This window comes from Mastomys coucha, unplaced genomic scaffold (genome assembly GCF_008632895.1).
Source record: "Mastomys coucha isolate ucsf_1 unplaced genomic scaffold, UCSF_Mcou_1 pScaffold20, whole genome shotgun sequence".
Classification (NCBI taxonomy): Eukaryota; Metazoa; Chordata; class Mammalia; order Rodentia; family Muridae; genus Mastomys; species Mastomys coucha.
The window spans coordinates 19,524,609-19,531,026 of NW_022196903.1; the positions used below are offsets into that span (position 1 = coordinate 19,524,609).

The 6,418-nt window shown below is 43.3% G+C and overlaps 1 pseudogene; it reads left to right on the forward strand.

Moving 5' to 3' along the window:
* The first annotated feature begins 376 nt into the window (after positions 1 to 376).
* On the forward strand, positions 377 to 1,781 carry LOC116098488 (annotated as a pseudogene).
* Positions 1,782 to 6,418: the final 4,637 nt, after the last annotated feature.

A 6,418-nucleotide genomic window follows, 5' to 3' on the forward strand; every position in this document is an offset into this window, starting at 1 on the left:
GTGGGCATAACAATGCTTAACAAAGGCAGGCAGAACTTTGCAGAGAGATCTGGGAAGACAGGAGATTGCAGGGCTCCTCGAAGACAAGACCAGCAAGTCTAGCTCTATAAACCACGCTATCCTGGAACTCCATCCTCCTGCCTTAGCCTCAAGAGCTGGAAGCAGAAGCAGGAACCCTCAGGTCCAGCATTATTTTTAATTAACATAATTATACCAAGCCTTGGGGATGAAGAACAGCAAGAGTCGGTTGTGAAGACGCTTACCCAGAATCCCAGCTTTCAGGAAGCTTCTGGACCAACATCGAGCCTATCTCTATGGCAAAAGGAGTAGGGCGGTTTAGACAGGAGTCACTTTAGACTTTTCCAAGATCAAGGATATGGCTATGAATGTGCCATCAAATAGCCTTGTCAGATCGGGGCAGCCGGTATCATTCATATGCCAGGCAAAACATGGCACACGAGTTTTGGCACACGAAGTTCCTAGGTTTCAGTCCCTTGGAAGGGTCTGACCCTATACAGGATCTCAGGAGAATCTCTGAGCTATGCTATCAGTGGCTGAGGCAGGACCTGAACAGCAAAAAGGAGATCCTGGATCAGTGGGTGTTGGAGCAGTTCCTAACCTGCATGCCGCCAGAGCTGCAGGCCTTAGCGAAGGAGAGAGGAGTGAAGAGCTGCAAAGACCTGGAAAAGAAGCCGAGGGACGGGTACCCCAACAAGTGGTCCGTAATCTACTGCCAAGGGCTGGCATACCTCCTACCTGCATCGAGATCCCAGTGTTGAGAAAGCTGAAGCCACCGAGGATAAATGGGATCATATGGATTTGTCCCAAGAGCATCTATCAAATGACAGCGAGGTGTCTCCTAACAGAGGCCAGGCCAGCCCGGAGCTGTAGAACCTATTAGAGACTGAGGAGCCACCCGCCAGCCCGGAAGAGGACATTTTGCTGGGAGTGATTCCTGAGAGGAGACAGCCAGACTACCTGAGACCTAAGCAGAGCCTGGGGAATGACTCAGTCCCTGACTGGGAAGAGGCGGAAGCATCTGTGTTTGTTGGTCAGGACCCTCAGCCTACACAGGGTCCTACTGGTTCTCTCAGAGTAATTGGGGCCATGCCGCCTGAAGAAGACACTGATATGGATGCTGTACTATCGCTCACCCATATTCTGGAAAGAGATTTAGCCTTGAATAGGGATCTTCAGAGTCTTAGTAGTTTCAACTTACCTATTTCCCAAGGAAATGGCTTCCTATTTGTGCAATACAGAAGGTGGGCTGCTAACCCAGAGCCTGTTAACCCACAGCCTGTAGAGCAAGTTGACAGTCTTGCTGTTCAAGCTCTGTTTCAGTGTATTGAACGCAACAAGAGCTTTCTTTACAAGTCTCACTTTGACCTCCAGAAGTCACACACAGAAGAGAGACTCTTCAAGTGCAACCTGTGCAACAAGGCCTTTTTCTACAGTCCTCCGACCTGAGATTCCACCAGCATGTCCCCACTGGGGAGAAGCCTTACACTCGTGCAGTCTGCCGAAAGGAGTTGGCCCAACAGGTCCACCCTGCAGGTCCACTACAATCGAGTCCACATGAAGAAACCTTATGTGTGTGAGGGTTGTGGACAACGTTTCCTGCACAAAGGCAACCTCGCTGTCCTTTTCCACACCCATCGTGACTTGAGACCCGATAACTGTAAGAAGTGTAACATGGCTTTTGACAGCAAGGGACTTGGAAGCGACACATGAAAACCCACTTGAGAAAGGTGTGTGTGATTCTGGATCCAGTCTTTTCCTAGAAAGACTGAGATTGAAGTCCTTTCCCGGAGAAATGGAGGCTGGGTTGCCCCTATTCCATGAGTTCTCATCCCTTCAGGATCATCATATAGAGTGTTCATTAGTGTTCTGTTTCACTATGCCATGTGGGTTTTCATTTGTTCGAGATAGGGTTAGAACATATATACTAATAGTTAAATGTTTTAAAATTAATTTTTCATTTAAGTTAAAAAAAAACAAAGGTAGACCGATCTCTGAATCATTTGCAATGATATATATGTGTGTGTATGTATATATATATATGTACATAATATGTATATTATGTACACACACACACACACACATATATGCTTGCTATATCCTAAGAATCAAGGAGCTGGGGTCATGGGATGCTAATTCATAGGACGATCAAAAGAAAACCTGGAGTAAATGACTGGATTGATATGTAATATAAAAGACTGGGCTTATGATATGCAAGAGATGAGCGATTCAGAGAACTTTTTTAGAAAAGAGAGAGAGAGAGAGAGAGGGAGAGAGGGAGAGCTGTCTAGAGATCTCCAGAGAAAGCAGAACAAAAAGAACTCAATCTAGAAAGCTGTCTCTAGCAGAACTTAGGTTATCAGCTTGGACCCAGGATTTGGCTTTAGAGTCTTGGTTTCCCTGTTCTCAAACGCTCCTTCTCTCAGAACCCCTCTCCAAGATAAGGCCGGTCCTTGGCAGGGTCCCTTACTTTCAGCCCTTATGTCCCATTCCCTGCCTAAAGTCTCTAGCTGCCCTAGACCTACCTTGACTCTTCAGAACAGCTTATCTTCAACATCTTTTGTTCTCTTCCTCTCGAAACTTACCTGTCCAGTTTCCCATTCTTAGCACTCTGCTCACAGTTTGGGAAAATTCAAAGTTAAATGCCTGCATTTTCAGATTTAAAATTTTATATTTTAATCTTAAAGGTAAATACTATTGGAGACAATATCAGGCATCCATGTAGGTTATACCAATATTACTTTTTAAACCATAAAATTAATATCCAAAAGATTAGTTATTGTGCTTGTTATTATTCAGATTATACTGTAGTTTTAGGTTCCTAAACCTAAGTGTTGTAGGAAATGTTTTATTTTATCTTAAAATATGATGAATATAATTAATGTTTTCAACCAAGCAACCAACTTGACCTTTCTTGTACTAGTCACGTGTCTGTCCAAATCACTCTGAGACTTCGAAAGCTAAACATTATATAGCAGATGACCTCGGAGCTCAGATCTGTACCATGTCTTTAAAACCCGAGCCTCCAGTTTTAATTCATCAAGTGGCCTTCCAACATTGACTTGTCTTTGCAAAAATAATTTCCTATACTATACATTATTTACTTGCCTGGGCTTCTAACTGGCTTCCTGGCTATCGTTGCTAGAAATTAATTAACCATTTTAAACATAAAATCTTTAGTACTTGGACAAACTGAAAAACATAAGACTTTTTGAATATGTAAAAGAAAAAAAATGTGATCAGAATCCAAAATGCTCTCCCTCTCCCTATCTTCCCCCATCTCTTTCTCCTCTTCGTCTCTGTCTCCCTCTCTGTCTCTGTCTCTCTCTCCCTCTCTGTCTCTGTCTTTCTTCTCCCTCTATCTCTCTCTTCCTCTCTCCTTCTTTCCTTCCCTTCCTCCCTCCCTCTCTCTCCTCCTTTCCACCCTATGTTCCTCCCTCTTTCCCTTTCTCTCTCTCCTCTCCCCTCCTTCTCAACCTTAATCCTCCCTCCCCCTTGCCTGCTCTCCTCTGACTTCTAGACATTTTCCAGTTACTTCAGCATTTTAATTTTCAAAATTAAACATGCTGCCTTCCATCCCTTCCATCTACATATTTAGAATTCATTTATACTGTCCTAGATTCATGTTAGAAAGAATAAATAACTCACATATTTACATGAATGTTATAAGAGAGTAAATTTGTAGTCCACATAACTTGAATCAAGGGCAGCATTCTAGAGAAGAAAGGACACAACAATCGACTAGTAAGGAAGGGAACACCTCCCAGAACTCCAGAGTCTGGGATAACAGGGATTCTGTAAAATGAAGAGATGCCAGCTTCCACAGCACAAACAGGGGTTATATCTGGGGCACAAAGCCAGATTCTTCGGAGGAGACAGAACACGCTTAATCTGTAATCTCTTTACACATAACTAAAACCTATGGCCAGTCATCTTTTTAAAAATTAAGGAATTTGAAGCCACATGACAATTTAATGGTTAGCTAAGCCAATTGCTTAACATTTCTCAGGCGAAAAGGTCTTGCCAGAGACTTCAGGGTCAGCCTTGGTCGGAAAACAAAATGAGAACAACTTGAGGTTAAAGGTCTTAGCTTTGATTCACAATTCTAGAGTCAGGCTGGAGGAGGTCAAAGAACTCTAGGCTGGGGAGGCAGTGTTTACAGTTAGCAAATGGAAATGAGATGGAGAAGTGCTGTTGAGAGCACTGGTTACTGTTGAGCCCGGCCTCATTTGAGTCAGTTGGCTGCCTGCTACTTCCCGGAGCTCTCTTGCCTTAATCAGCAGGGAGACACAGCTGTCTGGAGACACAGCTGTCTGATGCAAAAGCACCCTTCTGCGCTGAAGCATTTATAGTTGCTGTACATGCTAAGCCAGGTTAGCAGTCCTTAGGGAAGGACTTCTCTGCCCAGATTCAAATTAATCCAGCAGCTTCTATCGCTCTGTCTCCTAGGCGTCATCTAGAGCTACACAACTGTCTGTCAAGAGCTTTCTAGAGACCCACCTTCCTTCCCACAATGATTTTTACAAAGGGATGACGCTCCTTCTGCTCATGCTCATGGCTTCATCTCTCGGAAGCACTTTAATCACAGTTAAATAATTGACTTCAGTAAGGATAATTGACCTCAGATTAGCTACTGGGGTCCTCAAATTGTCAGTATTGTCCCCCAATCTCTCTAATAAGTCAATGTATTGAGTTTCCCTGCTGTTTGCAGGGCCATGCATCTAGCTGTTAGGGGTAGAGGGAAAGGCACCACTACATTGTCCAGCAACAAAGTCCAACAGCTGGAAAAAATGTGGAAATGCACTAAGCCATCCCAATTGGGGGGAAAAAAGTCTCCCACAGGAAAGAGCTGAGAAACAAGCCGACAGGATCCTTTCTTTACTCTTAGGGGTTTTGTTTTGTTTTGTTTTGTTTTGTTTTAGTTGGTTGATTGTTTTTGGTTTTGTTTTGCTTGTTTGTTTGTTTGTTTAAAAAAGGTTTCAGGAGAATCGCTACCTTGAGGCAAAATTAAACATACATTTCTTCATTTTAAATAGTCCTAATCTTACTCAAAGAATCTTTTCCACAACAGGTAAATATTTGGTGAAGAATGGCTTTCCTGCGTGTGCAAATGGAGTTGACAACAGTCTTCAAAGATATCTTTAGAATAAATGAAGTATACATTATCATTTAAGTAGCATTATAGATTCTAATTTTATTTAGGAAATGGGTTTGTTTCTTGCCCTCTCCTTCTACAAACCAGATTTAATTAGCCCTTTCCATCCATCAAAAATAAAGCAGAGCATGGGAGAGCAAGCAGAGGGCAATTTGTTTTCTGGGACAACTCAGCCCACATGTTCTGTGATGGATACTTGTAAAACTTTCTTTAAAGTACAACCTTTGTATGTGTGTGTGAGTGTGTGTGTGTGTGTGTGTGTGTGTGTGTGTGTGTGTGTGTGAGTGCACGCTAGGATAAACTAATGTCTGAGGCAAAATGACATCATCAAGCTTACTGAAGCCAGTAGGGTTTTAAAATCCCCCCCCGGGGGGTTAAGGAGTAATTTCTTGGTATCACATTCATTAATTCAAAAACTATTTATAGTCAACTATGTGCCACCTTTTAACATCTCCAGATGTTAAGAATGCATTTTCAGTGACAAGGGAGGCCTTCCTGTAAGAACCCCTGGCTAGATGAAAGCGACTGTCTTTCTTGCCTCTTTACAGCAGTGCTGTCTGTGGGAAAGCTGCCTCGATCCGATTGGTTGATAGCTGTGGCTTTAGGTTTGGAAACGGTTTTTGTTTTGTTTTTGTTTTTGTTTTTTGAGACAGGGTTTCTCTGTGTAGCCCTGGCTGTCCTGGAACTCACTCTGTAGACCAGGGTGGCCTCAAACTCAGAAATCCACCTGCCTCTGCCTCCTCCCGAGTGCTGGGATTATATCCTCCCTCTTCTTTGTCCTCGGCAGTTATAATTGTAAATTTTAGGAACTCGGAAGAACTTCACAAACTTGACACAGAGTGATTGTCAACGTAATAGACAAAGAACCCAATGAGAAACTACAACAAGGATTGCTTCAGGAGCTTCTCGTGGAGATGATGATGGTGGAACTCATTCCTAAGGAATGGGTTCTCCTGTAAGGAAAAGAATGGAGGAAGGAACTCGCAAAAATAGGAAATGTCTGGGCACAGCTAGAATTATCAGGAACTATTACTACTACTACTACTACTACTACTACTACTACTACTACTACTACTACTACTATTAGGTTTATTGTATTGGGAAGGTGCTCTCAGGCCAGAGAGAGTTTAGTGGCCCCAAGAACCAAAGCCAGGGAAGTCGCCATGGGAGAGGGGGGAGAGGAAAGGGAGAAAGAGCATGGGGGTGGGGAAAGAGAGAGAGAGAGAGAGAGAGAGAGAGAGAGAG